Source organism: Thermobia domestica, chromosome 7 (genome assembly GCF_964235325.1).
Source record: "Thermobia domestica chromosome 7, izTheDome1.hap1.1, whole genome shotgun sequence".
NCBI lineage: Eukaryota > Metazoa > Arthropoda > Insecta > Zygentoma > Lepismatidae > Thermobia > Thermobia domestica.
This window is the reverse complement of record NC_137460.1, coordinates 35132619-35150869: the sequence shown is the minus strand read 5'-3', so window position 1 is coordinate 35150869 and position 18251 is coordinate 35132619.

Below are 18251 nucleotides of genomic sequence, written 5' to 3'. Positions count from 1 at the left end.
ACATCTGCCAAACCTACTGTTCATTCATTTCTGCTCACCAACTACGATGCTCAATACCTCGATCTGAAGAAGCTGTATCATCGTATCACCAAATACATCCCACGGACAAGCATCGCTCAAATCATCTATACACAGAAAGGCATCATCATTAAAACTCCAGACGATAAATTCGCTTCAACAATTCGTAATACTTATTCGTATGAAATCTTTGGGAAGAATGCGTCTATTTCTAAGCTCAATACTCCATCAGCCAAACAAATCGCCGCCACCACGCAAGCAACCTGCTCTGTCTGTCGTCATCAGAGGTATTGACCCCTCCTTCACAGACGAAGAAATCACTCAAGAACTCCAACTTGATGGTCATTCTATCATCAAATGTCTTCGTATTAAAAACGCTCAGGGAAACACATACATGGTTCGTGTACTACACAACTCACACGACACCATCGATTCTCTTCTTTCAAATGGGGTCTTCATCTATCGCAAATGTTATGTCGATGGTAATTTCCCCGTTGGAATAGTTAACGATTTTCAAACCTAAACCCAATGTTACGAAAAGAAGCAGGATTGCTCCGTTACCTGTTCAAAACGGGATTTTCCCTAATCGTTCTCTGCATGATACTTGTTTTCATACTATACTGTACATTTGAATCTCATTGTATTATGCTTATTAACTTCCATAATCGAAATAACGAACAGAAACCGGATTTTACTTATTTTCACTTTAAATTAATTTATTTCGGAATTCGATTTAAATCAACGATTTTTATTTAAAACATCAAGTGATTTAAATCTTGATTTAAATCGTGATTTAAATCAATCCACCCTGATTAAAGGTACCAAAGAAGTTCCGACAAACTCATAACAATACTTTCCGATTTTAGTTTAAGCGAGTGGCCTCAATACACTACTTTTTGTTTGGATTGGGCCCATGATTCACTCCTTTCAGCCATGGGACCCTTATCTGCAACCAATACAAACAACACGAGTTCTCGCGTAGGAATAAGGAGTGAACTTCTTTCTAGACATCTCATTTTTAAAAAAGAAAAACGTAGGCAAAATAACAAAAATGCCTGTGTTGACAACGTAGAAACTATTTCTAAATAAGAAATTAAATCATTAACGATCAAATCTATTCTCAATTACTGTGCATTAAAATGGATTTGTTGAAGGTATATTAGCGTCCACTTTCCAGTGACAGTATGTCTTGATTACTGAAAAACCAGAGACGTTATGTCTTCACCACTGAAAAACCAGATTCGGTATGGCACACCACCACATACCGTCTCACTTCGAACACTGTATATAACGTATGAATGTACAAAAAATATTTACAACAAGAAAGGAAATACCAAATCACACAAATCTCTCGTTAACCTATTGTAAATGAATTCGAGATACACCTATTGTTATTTATGATGTCTCTTAAAGCGAATTAAAGTTCTGGATAGTGTTCCAATATCGTGCCAAGTACTTAACAATTTTAAACCCCCTTTTTACATTGCTAGTGGAAGGTTAAGCCCTCTTTTAGGGAAATAGTGTTAAGATACAGGACTATGAAGTTTATGGTTAGTAGACATAAATGAGTATATTCAATATAATAACATACATAGTTTTATGCATACCAGGATATGATTAAAAAATCGACAAAATAATAAATGGGTAAGAACTATATAAACAAAATTTTCGATAAATGTGATTAGGGATGCGCACGAGACAAGATTTGAGGCTGTCTCGTCTCAAAAATATGCTGTAAAAGTGATGTCTCGACTCGAAAAATGTATTCTTCTCTATTGGAAGAGCTGTGTCTCGACCCGAATTTTGTCAGGAAAATTCTGTCTCGACTCGTCTCGTGCGCATCCCTAAATGTGATCAGACAATCAGAAAACTACGTGATTCTAACATAGTATTATGGCATTATAATTTTTAAAGGGCATGAAGTATGACATGAGGTGCAAAGCACAGGACAACACAAGAAAAATATTAGCAAACGAATGCAATTATCTTCTTGCCTAGGGAGTACTTCTTTCTGCTATGAGAGATGTGAGGAACTTAAGTTAGTATAAGAAGAAATTACTGTGTATGAAATAAAGGAAAAATGAGAGGCAAATGAACACGATTGACATAATCATTCAGAGATAGGAGTGAGGGATCATCGGGAAGAAAAGTGTAATGATATAATATTAGAAGAGATAATGATGTTTGAGGGTACCAGTTCGGTGTCGGATGTAGTGCTAAGTATTGCACTGTGACGAAAGATAATTGATGTTGATGTTGAAATCGACGGCGTATGTATGAGAGTCGAAGGGTTTCAAGATGGTACTCTAAGGTAGGAAAAGTAATGCGGTAATATAACTATTTAGTAATGCGGTAATAATAGACTTTATTTGGGAGGCGTGGCATGTTAGCAACAAACAGTATGTATAACAGAAGTGAGAGGGCAGAAGCTTGCGGAATTCCTTATAATAAGAAGATGGAATAGAAAAATTTTCACTAATGGTAACATAAGTAAGATCACGTGAGAGAAATTTAAGTTTAATCTGTATGTGTTCTGTACTAAGTTGAAGACGGATCAGTTTATGAATAAGTCCAGATGCCAACTTGATAGAAAGATTTCACGAGGTCGAATAAGACTAGACATGATGGTTTGACTGCTAAACTGCGTAGTAATAAAGCTTCTTAGTCGTGAAGGTACATCGTATATAGAAAACGAAGAGCAAAAGCCTGAGTGAGAGAAATAATGTTTCTGATATTGAGATAAGGAAGGAGGTGTTTAACGACTATGAATTCTAAGGTCTCCGTTAATGTGATTGTGAACTTCATCGACCTATAAGAAGATATTTCATAAGGTGACTTTTGTGGTTTTGGAAAATAAACAGTTTTGGAAGTGTTCCAAATCATAGGAAAGTAACCAGTACTCTAAACGAAGGCGAAAAGTTTGACGATGAGAATATATAGGGTACTAAACACTCACTGATCTGGCGATTGGCGAAACCAAAGCCTGCTGCTGTGTGTTGCGTCCATTTGGTAGTATCTGTGAGCTGAACAGTGATTGGCTTGGTGACAGGATCATTTTTAGTTAGTTCTTGCAGGTGATTGGGTCTCAGAAATCGAGAATTGTCTGGTCTGTAAGCAATGTAGAGTGTAGTTCCAGGTGGTGGCAGCGAGAAGTTTTTCTGAAGCTAAGTTGCGAAAGTGTATGCTTTCTCCGTATCCGTTTAAGCAGCGGAGTTGCCGATCAGAATGGGGAATGGAGTTTCTGTCAATTTACAGCTTAAAGTGTTAAACTTTTTCCAGAATGGGGTAGAATGACTGGTGGTAGACAGATTATTACAGAAAATCTTTTCCCAAAGTAATTCACTTTCTTAATTTGAATGACTGAGAAAGCTATGAAATCCACTAATACTTGCAACAAACAATTCTTCTTCACTTATTTGCTTGGAAGAATTAGGTGACACTGCTATGGTCATAAATACAGCATATCGAAAGGTTTCCTTAATAATGGTGTGCACTACTCCCGACTTTCTTGCTGTTACTCCAAAGTCTGGGTTATTTATTATTTTTCTAATTGATTTCCACAACTTTCGATTTCTTAAAATTTTAATTTGGCATTGCCTTAGTATTGTACGTACACAGATTTAGAGATATATTGTTTGCCAAGACAAGGGGGGTGTTAGATATTGTTGCTTTTATATTGAGTTTTAACGCGATATTATCATAATTTGTAAAATAAATTTGATAGTTTTGCATTATTATATTATTATTACTATAGTTTATTTATTAGTTATAACTGATTTTTTATATTATTACTTGATATCTCACTGAGTTTAAACAGTAGATATATATGTTACAATCCATTGCTTTGATTTAACTTGAAAGGATTATTCTGCTAAAGTATTTTTTGTTTATATCTATCTTTAGGCTTGTATTGAAAGCGTGGAAAAATATGTGATAATTATGTTATAAAAGATGAATGCAGACAATGAATGAAACTAGCAGACACTATTTGAATTTCTTGTATCGGTCATGATGTATATTGACGTGGAGCATAAAGATCAGAATAAATAGATTTTATCTACGAGTAATGACACTCTATTCTCACTTACAGACAATAAAATTAACAAAGAAAACAATATATCTATTAATGAAAGGATAAGATATGGAAAAATAAAGAACGACACTATATAGGTGTGAAGTTTGCGTACTAGACTGCACAATTATAAAAATTTTCTGTTTGACTTCTAACATTTCCAAAAGAGGATTCAGCCTAAAAAGGATACAGATATTTATGAGCTTCTGATATTGAAAAAGATTAACACTTAACTGAAGATTAATAAACAATTAACAATCAAACACTATTGAAGTCGGGTGGCAGAAAGTCGTTTTTTAGGGAACAGGATCACCATTTGTCTTTTGTGGTCACACTGATGTCTATATGGTAGTGTTAAATAAGCATCATACATAAGAACATACGGAGGGAACTGAAGTAAAATTGTAATGTAGACAGCAGAGTTGGCGTGGGTCAATGAAAACTTGACCCACGACCCACCACCCACCGTGACCCACTCTGACCCACCACCCACCGTGACCCACTCTGACCTACCATGACCCACCACCCACCATGAACCACTCTCATCCACTGTGACCTATTCTGACTCACCAAAATCCATCGTTACCAACTCTGAACACGATACATGGCCTCTTCTATACTGACTAAAGAGTTTACACTTGTAATAAAACAAGACTGTGAAATTGTCACTAATCGGATTTTGAATTTCTAGTCAATCGCTCAAGCACCACTCTGTTACAATAACGGTGGATCTGACCTTTACAATATCAAATGGTAAAGTGTTTGTCAGTGAGGAAATTGAAACACTTCAAAGTGGGGAGAAATTAGTGTGTGCCTAAAATATACTTGTACTAAGAGAGTATTCTTGCAAGTGTTAATTTCTGAACGCATTCCAAAAGAAACCTATTCGCAGGAAAATACCTCTGTACAATATGGAAAAGGTTATGGTTTCTCAGTTCACAGTATTTTTTTCACAAAAAACTTGAAAAATCAGTTGTTCATAGGGTATAAAGGTGCTCGGGTACCCTATGTGAGAGCATCTCCATAAAGTATGCTCATAATTGTAATTTGTGTAATCACTAAAACACCACGTTAAATTTAAATTACAAATATGCATAATTCCAATTATTATGAATATTTATTCAAAGTAGTTTACCTAAAGCATAGAAGAGACTTACTAAAAAAATAGGTACAAAGTTGAATAACACAAATAAGCCATTACTAATACAAGTATACATTTTCTATAACTCGTAATTTTCCACCTTAAAACAAACCTGAAATCGGGTTTATTTCCTGTTGGTAACTTTTTCGTGGTAAATCATTCGCAGCGGAATGATGCCCATCCTTCAGCCAAGAAATAACTAGCTCGTGTACTTTGGGCTTGTTTAGCGGTGGTCATTAACATTCATGAACAACAAGTTAGACAATGTTTGAGCACTTAGTCTATTTCTAATATCAGTCATCTGTAAATTCATAAGGAGATATCCCCGTTCGCACTCTGTCGTGGAAATTGATAATACCTCTACCCGATTTCTGCAACTCGTCATCGACAATCTGCTTGTTAGACTTAAGTCTGATAACGATTTTTCTTAGTCAGTTTTGAAATACTCAACAAAAAGTACGTAAAATCTCTCTATCACCATACAACATCTTTTCCATATCGACCATGTCAGTTGGCAATGTCGACTCATGGAGAACAGAAACTTCATCTACCACGCCTTCGATAGGGAATCTTGTGAATAAATTATCAATTAAAGCCTAATGAATTGATGATTTCTTATTTGTTTATAAATTTAATTTTTACACATGAAGGTTTGATGCTATTACCAAGTTCCCTACCCCGTCTAGGAAGCGAAAGGGAACGAGGTTCCTGGAAAGTGTTCAGAGGTGAATGGGAATTTCCCTCCTTCTTCCGCTCCAATTGCCACACTGCTGTTTGCCATGTGCCAAATTACGAAGAATTTCAATTAAATTATCATAGTATAATTATTTCCTAGTTGAATTATCGATACTTTTCAGTGGAAAATAGGATGAAATTTGAAAGTTCCAAATCAAGGTAAGTAGACCAACGTAAAGGGAAAAAAGTGTAAATTTTTCCATATAATTATGCGTACAATCCAAACTTAAAATTTCCGTGTAATTAAGCTTACAGTATAAATTTTATGCCTATTTTAGTCACAAGTTTTTGGGTTGATTGTCCTGTGCTGTAAGTGCTCCATATAATAAACTTAAGCTTCAGCAATTATTATAGTAGAAAGCAATGGATATATGAAGCCAAGCACATTATTTTTTGTTTCTGATTTTTTTTCTTAAATAACATCGATCGTTTTCGATCATTTTTACAAACCAACTCACTACCAATTTTCCATATATAGAAAGTGCCCCCCACACACGCACATAAAGGAGAATTTTAAAAAATGGTAGGACACATTCTGTTTATTTTCAATAAAGAGTTAATACACTGAATTTCAGCTCCGTAAGTTTAACGGATTGCGAGATACTCATTTTCTTTCGCAAAAATTCGGATCCTCTCTATCTCCTTACAGGCACGTAGCCAAGGGGGGGGGTCCGGACCCCCCCTTCGAAACCAGAAATAAAAAAATTGGGAAGGATAAAACAAAATGAAATGACGAAAAGAAGGATCAGCTTTAAAAATTAAAAAGAAAACTACAGGAAGCTTTTGCTTACTCTTTCTTATGAGGAGATTTGTATTACTTGCAATATGGTGGCGAGGTAAGCGAGATATTCTGGAAGAGTCAGGGAATTTGAAATTTCAAGAAAAGTTATGGAATTCTCAGAATTTCTGCTACTAGTCAGGGAGATTTCAAGCTTTCGAAAGCATAGTGCCGTTGTGTAACAGCGTGGACATTTTAAATCATAATTTTTCGTCATCGCATCCTTGCAGTATCAAACATGTTATTTCAAGGACAATTTTCTATTGCTCCTTTAACCTGTCATTGGAACCGACAATAGTTGACGGAATAATAAAAACAAAAAATTATGATGAAAGAAAGTTCTGTTAGCATTTGATTCAACAGAGAAAGGAACGCATATATTGTAAAACTAGTTGAATATACACATGCTTCGCACAGGGGCTGTATTTGGAAGTCAACGCCTGTGGGAGTATCACCATGGATCACAGCGACGGCGAAAACTATGGATTTGATACTAATATCGTTCATTTTGGGCTATTTTTTTACATGTTTCGGTATCCACCCCCTGCTGACTCCCGGTCCGCATACAATTGTAATGAAACTTGCAAGTCATCGCTAATGGAAGTGTCACCATTGATTTCAGTGACCGCGAAAACTATGGGTTTGACACTAATATCGGTCATTTTGGATTACTTTTATATGTCTTGGTATCTCACCCCCCTCCGGTGACCCCCGGCCCGGAGCCAAATAGCGTGAATTTGGAAGTTAATGCGATCCGAGTTTCACAATTGATTTCAGCGACCGCGAAAATATGAATTCGACACTAATAGCTCAAGTGGTAGAGCGTTGGCTTCACATTCGGGAGGTCGTGGCTTCGAATCCCGCTGCCGACCATCCTGACTGAGGTTTTCCAGGGTTTCCCTCAGTCCTACCAGACAAATGCTGGGGTGGCACCTATTAAACAGGCCCTGGCCGATACCTTCCAAAATCCTTTCCATTGTTAATGTTGTTGGATATTCAGTGTAAAATGGCCTCGGAGCTGTATCTGGTGAGTGTTAAATAAATAAATATCGATCATTTTCTACTACTTTTACATGTCCCGGTAAACGCCCCCCTGAGACCCCCCTTTTTCGAAATTAAAGAAAAAACGCTTCGTCTTGATCTGCGGCCTGGGCCAAGGTACCCCTGACCAAAATTTGGTAACTCTCGGTCCACTCGTCTGGTCCCTAGGCCGCACACAGACAGACAAACACACAAACAAACTCTTTATTTTATATATATTAGAAGATAGTTTACAAGACAGTATTGAGTATGTACTTTCATAATAATTGAGGTCATAACGAAAGGAAAATTGTTATATTTGAATAAACAGGAGAAGGACGTAAATATTGTAAAATCTTTTTCAATACTTTTTTTTATTTTGCTCGAAATTTCTTCATAGTTTGTTATTAAAATACTTGCCAACATATCCTCATTTTATTGTCCTAACAAACCAATATATGTTAATAGTAAAGTAGCTTAGATTGATCGAGCTCCTGGGCGTTCAGAATTTCATGTCAGCCCCCCCCCCCCCTCCGTTACGAAATCCTGGCTAAACGAACCAATATATGTTCCAGTAAAATAGTTTAGAATGATCGGGCCCCTTTTGTGATGACCACAGTATTTCATTCACGGACCCCCCCCTTCACGAAATCCTGGCTACGTGCCTGCTCCTTAGGATGTTATGCATTATAATAAAAGCAATATAATATCCCAGTTTGGATTAAGGCCTAACTATATACCAAAAGTAATTTCATTTTGACTTTGCAATTTGACCGTGATGATCAGGCACACATAGTTACATTCAATTTTTTATATAATAATTTATATATTACAGTGTATCAAAAATGTATTTTTTCCAGTAGTTAGCTCCTCTAAAAACTCACAGATCTCGAAAGCCAAGTAGTAGTTTAAGTGCTATTGCTATTATTACAATTAAAAATATCAATATCCAAAAGTCCTGAAGTTCTTTATTCACTTGGTTAGATTTACTCACCTTAGGTAAGTAGACAGAAACAAATGGAAAAGGAAGGGAAATGAAGATCTTGAAAGTAAAACGAAGACAAATTTACCAGTCTTCAGAAGATACTGTCTACAATACAGTGAGCAGAGAGAGTAGGTAGATCATACTGAGTCGGTGGGTCGCAGTGGGTCATGGTGGGTGGTGGGTCGCAGTGGGTCACGGTGGGTGGTTGGTCGCAGTGGGTCACATACTGTTGACCCACGACCCACTGACTTACTCCATCTCTGGTAGACAGCACATTTAAAAAATTGAGGCCCAAAATCAGGCAGATAATTCGTTACATCAAATGAAAGAAAACAGTTCTAACAAAGATGAGTAGGAAACCACTCACTTTCAAAATTACAACCTGGGTCATTCCATAATAATGTACAAGACATTCAGAGATGTTTCAAGTACAATGAAGTATAATTTTCTAGTTGTACTTAATAATTATAAATGCAATCTACATAATAGGGGAAACGTAAGTAAAATAGCCTTTCCATAGCTTAATTTCAGAATATTGTCAGAGTTATGAACTAAGTTGTTAATATTCTTATGGAGCATAACGGACGAGACACATATTGAACATGGTTCGCAATTGCCAAATAAGTAATGTAAATTTCTGCGAATTGTTAAGAAATTTGCAAATATTAAGTATAGTACAATCAGTCTTGATGTTTCAACTACTGCCACACTAGATTTTGTGTCAATTTAGTTTATTAGGCATGAGCTCCCCTTGCTTGATTAAAAATAGTGAAGCGAACGGACGTGACAATTTCTCCTATGTCTTAAAAGAAATATTTTATATATACTACGTTAAATTTTGCAATACGTTTGACAATATGCGTGATAGGAACATAGTTTTATTGATGTAACGTTATAATAAGAGTGTCTATTATACAAAACTTTGGCAACATAAATATATACATACTGAAGAAAAAATTAGTTTTTATCTTCAGAGTACACATCAGAAAATGACAGTTTCTGTTCTACTGATCCTTGTGCATTAAACATACTCAAATCCAAATCGGAACTACTGCTATTACTACTATTGTCTTCGTCTAACAGTGTATAGTATATGCATAGAGTTCTGATAAAGCTGTTTGTTCAGCTACAACCTGAAATGGATTGATGCCTCTAAAAAATGTTTGGTTTGAATTTAGGTACAGCCTTAACTGTTTTCCACCTGTTTCGTAGGATGGCTATCTATTGTTCAAGTGCCTATAAAATAGAGTTTTACCCCTTTACAATAAGAAGAAGCAACATAATTTTTGGGGGGACTGAGCTTATCATCACCTTTCTTTATTTAACCCTCTGGCAGACTGTTCATTTAAAAGTCCCACCAACACAATCTACAGCTCCTTTACCATTTGATGGTGCAAAGACATTCCTTTCTCTCTGTACTCGGAAATCATTTTCCACGTGACACATACTTACAATGTTAAACTTGTTTTTAAATTGCGCGGCACATTCATCAGAAAATATAGACACTTCAGAAACATTGGAATCTGATCAAAGATAATCAATAATTATCTTCAAAAGAACACCACACACTAACCTTATCGTGCAACACATGATCACTTAAAAAGCATCAGATATGGTATGATTCTTGACTCTTGCAAAGCCGCCCATTCACCTCGCCGAGTCACTCCTACGAACATCACCAAGGCAACACAAGACGGTTCCAAATAGATTAAAATTTTTATGTTGGCCCGGATATCGAAAGGTACGCTACCAAGTCCCCCGGTCGTGGTGCGCAGCAATGTGGAAGTGATTGGTACTATTCGGATGGTCTTCTGAAATAGTGATGACTATTAGATGTAGCTGGAATGGCAGTTAACTAGTGATGAGCAAATGCAAGACCAAGACCAAGTCCGGGGTGGTCTTGGTCTTGGTCTTGGTCTTGCACACCGAGTCTTGGTCTTGGTCTTGCACTGGAACCTTCGGTCTTGGTCTTGGTCTTGGTCTTGCACACCCAGTCTTGGTCTTGGTCTTGGTCTTGCATACCCAGTCTTGGTCTTGCTTGCAAGAGTCTTGCAAGTTTTACTTTAAAGAAATCTTATGTTTTTCATAGGTAAATTTTACTCTGGATATAAGGGATAATAAATTCTACAATGCTCCAATAGTAACGGAAACACAATATATGTTTCTAAATGTAACATAGTTTATCTTCGTGTAAGTATGATAATAGTGTACAACATAAATGATGACCTTTATTTTTTTATTGGGTGCCGCTAAGATATTTAAGATATTACGCTTCGCTACTTATAAGATAAATCACGACGCTTCATAATCTTTTTATATTTTTTAACAGATCCAACACTCCACAGGTTCCGAAACTGGGGACGCTACCCCTGAGACGAATGAAAGAAAATCAAAACGGTACAGATAATTGAAATACCATGAAATGCAAAATTATTTTTACTCTCTAAAGGTGTCAGATCTTTCCTTTCAACCACATTAGCTAATTTTTGTATTAAACAAACTTATAATTAAATATTGAGATGTTGTTTTACTGATTCCAATGGGGCATAATCATGGACATTACGCAAAAGCGATGGAAAAAAATACCGACTTTGGAAACCTGGGCATGGTGAAAAATGGAGAGAATTTGTGTTGAACGGAAAACGAATGAGAAGGTGTTAGAAATATTAGCAGTAGCAGAAAAAAGAAAATGAAATGAAAGCTTTGAGTTTTACGTCCCACGCTTATGCCGGTTAGGCTAAAGGAGACGGTGATGATGAGTGATGAATGAAATGGTGGAATGAAGAAAGTGGGAGGAAATGGGAGAACCCCGAGAAAACCCACGAGCGCGGTGTTTGTCCACCACAAGGTTCACTTGGCGGGGGCTGGGATCGAACCCGGGACCCCAAGCACCAGAGGTGAACGCTCTACCACTGAGCCACCTCCGCACCTCATACATGTTAAAAATTTGATTAAGGTTGGTCTGGTGGTTCAAGAATTATTAAGTCGCAACTTAGTCACTTTTATTTTTATTTATTTTTGATTTTTGTATACCCCCTCTCCTCCTCCTCCTCCACCCATACGTTGCTCCTTCAAAGTGAACTGACAAATAACATTCCAGGCCCAAACCTGATCTATATTGAAAATTTGATCGATTTCGAGCGGGTGGTTCAAGAGATTAGGAGTCACAAACATAGTCACTTTCAATTTTATAATATAGATTTACTGTTGTAGTATAATGTTATATCGCTCAATCCCCGATGTTCCGTATACCTAAGGAGGCTAAAAGTTATATGGATAAACAATTATTCAACGTATAAGCATCCGCCCATGAAATCAAACTTGCGGTCACATGCACTAGTTTTTGTCAATGTCATGAAAATGTTATTTCGATATTAATGATATTAATTTTATGAGTGCACACTAAAAATTTACAACGGGTGCTCGAGTCTCATAGCCAAGGCCATACTCATGTAGTCAGCACGTATGGTGTACGGAATTACCTATGTTCAATACTACATTTCTCTTCAGTTTTGGAAGAACACCACTAGTATGCTTTGAAATGAAATGAAGTATCTAGTTTAACGTCCCACAGTAATGCACCAACGCTAAGGGAGACGGTGATGATGAAAAACGACTGAAATGGTGGAATGAAGAAAGTAGGAGGAAACGGAAAAAATCTAAGAAAACCCACGCACACGATGTTTGTCCACCAAAATAGCTTATATGGAGCAAGATGACACCTGTGTGGCTTCAAAACGAGCAATATCTAGAGAAAACGCGAACAACCAATTCAGGAAACGATATACTGTAGCTATATGCTACAGGGGCAGAAACTACTGGGAACACATTCACTCCAGTGGCATTTTTACTGAAGTCAAAAAATGCAAATAAAAGATGTAATGAATTTTCTCCTTTTTTACATTGTATAAACAAATTCAAGTACTACCAGTACTTGTGCAAGACTCTTGGTCTTGGTCTTGGTCTTGCAAGTATGGTCTTGGTCTTGGTCTTGCACTCCTTGGTCTTGGTCTTGGTCTTGCACCGCTATTCCTGGTCTTGGTCTTGCACGCAAGACTCTTGCAAAAACTGCAAGACCAAGACTCTTGCGCTCATCACTACAGTTAACAGTTGATCAATATCACAGAAAAGAACATTAGGATGATGGACGAGAATGAAGTGTGTATGACCATAGCGCTTCATAGGTCTAATACATGTCTCAGTCAGGTTTTACAATTAATTATTTGCCACAGACGTGAAGTCTTCAAAGAAAGCAATACGCTACAGACGCAATAGACAGGGCTCTATTGGCACCATGTGGCTAAATATTGCAGCGTTGCCTCAAATATTTAGTTTCACCGTGACTATTATAATATCCTGACTAACATGCATTTGCGACTAGCGTTAGACTATGCTATACGGCCGCATCCACCATCAGTACGCTTCACCACTATCGATCAGATATGCTATCATCTGCCAAGAACAGCTACGGTACCTATTTTCACCTACGACAGAGAAGTACGAAGTATTCAGGTGATAAGATATTGTTAGGGATCCTAACTGTTTACTCGTACATGTTTCTCATATTTATAGGACTTCAGGAAAGAAAAAAATTGAATATTAGTTAATATAAATCCACAATGAATAAATAATTGATTGCTTAATTATTATTCTATGCACCAAATTAACTAATACTATCCTTGTAAACAATATGGTGTATTTGGCGAAGAAAAATTCAAACTTTTCAAACCACAAAGCATAAGTAATATTTTGTGACAGGAACTTCATACATCAATCATCCTTTTTTATATATATCTTCTGTATCTACTACTTTTCTTCTTCTTCTTACAGAACATTTCATAAATAAATTTAAAATTTCATGTATGAGAAAGAGTTCTAGATTAAATTTACAATAGATTAGGAAGGAAAATGTATCATGTTATTTTGTTACATAATTTCGTTAAATATTTAAATAGAAAATTGAAATTTATTATATAATTCATAATTCCAAATCTGCATATATACTAACAAATTGAACATCTTTATATAAATAATCTTTGACTCAATGATAAAATCGATTAAATAAACAAACTATTTAAAACTTTCAGATAAATAGCTAATTCAGGAATTGACAAAATCGAATTTACATTAACCATACATATACTGTAAGGACCATGTGCCAAAATGGTCCGTTACAACGCACGTGAAAATTGTGACTTGTTCATGATCCCAATGTACACTTTGAACTTCATCTTGTGTTTGAGTAGTATAGTTTTCTGCGAAGTCCGCTTGCAACACTGCTTCACATTCTTCCACACTTCTATTTTTATATTCAAAATGTTTTTCTTGTGTCTTTTTCACAAAATAACGAGACTTGAAATTTGTCAGTTGACAAGATCATTTATAGCATCAACTATGGACCTCTCGACAAATACTTGCTCTAGGCGGCCATCTATATCCCCCATTGCTTCCATTTTATCCTGTCACCTAAGTATTTTCTGGTGGACAAACACCGTGCGCGTAGGTTTTCTCGGGGTTCTCCCGTTTCCTCCCGTATTCTTCATTCCACCATTTCATTCATCTCTCATCATCACCGTCTCCTTTAGTCTAACCGACATAACCGTGGGACGTAAAACTCAAAAAATTCGTTTCATTTTCCTGTCACCTAAGTTTCAGTTATCGGGTTCGGGCAAGAAGGAAATTATTTCCATGCAGCTTTCACATAATCCTGTCATTCACTTTTTGGATTCCACATTGCAGCATATTTCTTGCATAAGGTCACTGCTGTTGGAGGGAATGTAAGGTATCTTCTTCGCCAAAGCTTCAATAATGAAGGCAAAATTTGATTGATATTTACACACACAAATATTATGAGGAATTTCCGATGACGGTAACACAAACTTCGGTCATAGTTCATAAAATGTGCTGAGTTTAATCTTAGCCGTAGGGTTTTCAATTGTAAACAGACGGTAAAATTCCTTAATTGTTATCATCATGTGACGTTCTGTAATTTCATTCTATCACCATCACTGCACTTAACACTTTTAAAGTCTTTTTTTCCCAGGTTACTGAGGGCTTACATCATTTCTGCAGTAAAAGGATTCAACCGTACGTAGTTCTTCAGTAGACAGTCTTTTCCCAGATTTATCGTTTGATCAAGCAATTCACTGATGAATCGCTATTTCAAAGAATACCTGAAAGAAGTTTCTTGAATACATAATTTTTCTTTCGAACCTTCCTAACTCTTTCGATTGCCTTTCAAAGAGCTTGTGGAAGTGTAAACAGATTTTCATATTAAATGATGACATGGAGTGTTTTCAAGGAGGTATTTACTTATGTTAGTAATATAAAGTAAAAAAAATATTTCATACGTTACAGTTCGACCATAACTTGTATTTGGAAATGTTTACAATAAATGTTTATTACGAGTGAATGATTGTAAAGTATAAAGGTAACCAAGAAAGTTCTGTTGCTTTTTGCGGAGGTCTGTGTTCAATTGTCTCGCACTGTGAGTTCAATGCGAATGGACATAAGGCGAAGCTGAGTTGTTTGTGTTGGTATATCCAACATACTACCTGGTTGTGTCAGTTCAGTTACGCTGTGAACTTGCGTAAGGACAGAGTGAACATGGAGCGTCCTAAGGGCGTGCATGCTGTACGAATTCTAACTGGGGTAAAACGCCACTGCAGCTGAGAGAAAGATATGCCAGGCCTGCGGTGAGGATATCGTGACTAAGTAAAGAGTGCAGAGGTAGCTTAACAAGTTTAAAGACGGTTACGAAACACTCGAAGACGCATCACGTGCCAGAAGACCAACACATGTACAAAATGAAGCATTTGAGGCGAACAATGGCCAGACATGTGAGGAACTGGGACTATAATTAAATATGAGTGAAGAAACCATTCGGCAGTACCTCCATCAACTTGCGAACCACTACAAGTTGGTCGATCGGTCCCACACGATTTGACTCCGGTCCTGAAGGCAACGCAAGCAGACACATGTGTTCCTTTGCTGTCCTGTCTAATGAAAGAGCCATCTCTGGACAGGGTTTTGACATGTGATGAGAAGTGGGTCCTGTATGAAGCTCTACTACGCCGTCATTGGTTAGCATCTCATGAACCGGTTCCAAATCAGCCGAAACCAGCACTACACCAGAAGAATGTCCTCTTGTGTGTTTGGTAGACTGCTCGTGGCATCGTGCATCGGGAACTGTTACCAGCTGGTCAGAACATCAATGCAACGGTGTACTGTCACCAGTTGAGATATGTTCAATAAAAACTCTCGAGCCAGCACTTCTGAATCGCGAAGGGACATTCCAGTTACAGAACAACGCTAAGCCCCACGTGACTAGGATGACACGGAATACCATTCTACGCATTGGATGGAAAACACTATTGCATCCACCATACTCGCCGGACATTGCACCATCCCACTATAACCAGTTCTATTCCTTGGACAATTACCTTAATGGACACGAGTTCAACACCGAAGGTGGAGGGTGAAAAAGCGACAGAACTTTCTTGGTTACCTTAGTTCGTCGTTAGAAAGTACAAATATATGACAAACTAAAATCTTCTCGTTCAACTGGCAGATAATTCAATTCATGTCTCTAATTTTAAGGCTGAATTATCAGAGAAAAAAAAATTCTTCCGATAGCAATTAATGGAATTGTTAGAAAACTAAACATTTTATAGCGCAGCTTTTGGAACATTCATAACACTACATTATTTGTTTTTTAAAGTACGCCCAGAAAATCAGGTTCTCTGTGAAATATAATTTCCAGAGCTGTTGTTTTAACGGAAGCTTATGGACAAGCAAATGAAAGAAACTGACTATGTCCTTGGCAGTTCAGCAAAAGAGGTCAACCTAATATAAGGAAAATCTCTTTTTATCAGGTTATATGCGTCGCACTCCTTTAATGTGCCGTCTTGCGAATCAGAATTACTTAGAAAATGACTAGTATATTATCATATTACAGAGGCCACTTGACAACAAGTTCGATGATTGGATTGGTTTATTCTGCTAAGTAAGGGCGGGTTTTCATGCAAGGGTCCATTGCTTGCAATTTCTATTTGTGGCAAAAGAAAGTTGTGTTACACGTAGAACCGTATTTAAACAACTTTCTCAATGGGCTTTTCATCCACATCGCAAACAAAGAACGCAACTTACGCTTGTATGAAAATCTGCCTTTAGGGTCCTTTGACGCAATTTACTCACGGATTATCACAAACGTTTAATCAAAGAAGATTATTCATTCCGAAACGCATACTATTTATGTCGATTTGCAATCACTATTGTTCAATAAATATTAACTATATAAAATCAAACACTTCCATGTTACAATCATAAATACTGTTGCACTAATTCAACTTCGCTGCTTGTCTTTCAATGCTCGTTCGTCTTCTTCCTAGTTCCAAATCCGTTTCTTGAGACGTTTAGCGGATTTGAGAAGTGAAACGGTAGAAAGTTGTTTCTATCAGTTACTATATGACAACAGTGCAAATGGGAGTCGCGGCTCTCGTTCGTAGCTCTTAAAATTCAGGGTATTATCGTAAAGGTTTCTATGCTTTTACTGTTATATCTTACAGAGCAGAGTTGTTAGACTTTTAAGTTTATTTGAGCTCTAGTCAGTGCCGGCCCTACTTGAATTAGCCAAATGTTGAGTGTGCAAGGTTGAACGTCCGCGCTCCTTATATCGAGTGTTTTGGGGAGTATAGTATGCTACGCAAAACCAATAACGTAGAACGAAGTTTCGAAGTACGAAAGGCGAAATCAGACTCGTAGTTAGGGAATGGCCATAAGCGACTCACAAGTAAACCTTACGTTTGGGTGAATCGAGTTGCTGACTGAGACACATGAGAAAGTAGTACTAAATGTGGTCAGTATTTCAGTGAAGTTGTAGGTGCGAAACTCCAGGGGTTTAGGAGATACAGCTACCAGAACATCACATGGAAGTACAGAATAGTCTTCATACAGTTGGATGTAAAAGCCCTGTAAGACCTCTTGTAACGAAGAAAGGTGAATAACAAATATATGGGTACATATTAGGACTAGGGGGAAATCATATAGTAAGGGTATACCTGACGGCGGTCATCTTGAAATCCGCCATTTTGAATTAAAGTTAAGTTTTTAAAATGGGAATAGGGTCATGTGATACATGATTTAAGGTGCAAATTTAACCAGAAGAACAATGGTGACGTTAATTTTGATTTACGCGCAATTGGTAAAAATTACAGGGAAATTAAATATTGTTGCAGCATATATGTATTAGTCCTTTACTCCACCTTGTAAATTTTGTGTTAATGATAATAATTAAATAAAAAAAAGGTGGATAAATATTAGGTCTATGGTAAGAGTTGCCTTGATGGCGGCCATGTTCGAATCCGCCATTTTGAATCAGACAAAAGTTTTAAACAAAACGCATAACATTGACACCTTATTAAAAGCAAATTTTATCAAAAATCCACGGTATAACCATTTTTGCTTTATCATTAACCAGCACAAAATTAAATGGGAATAGAGT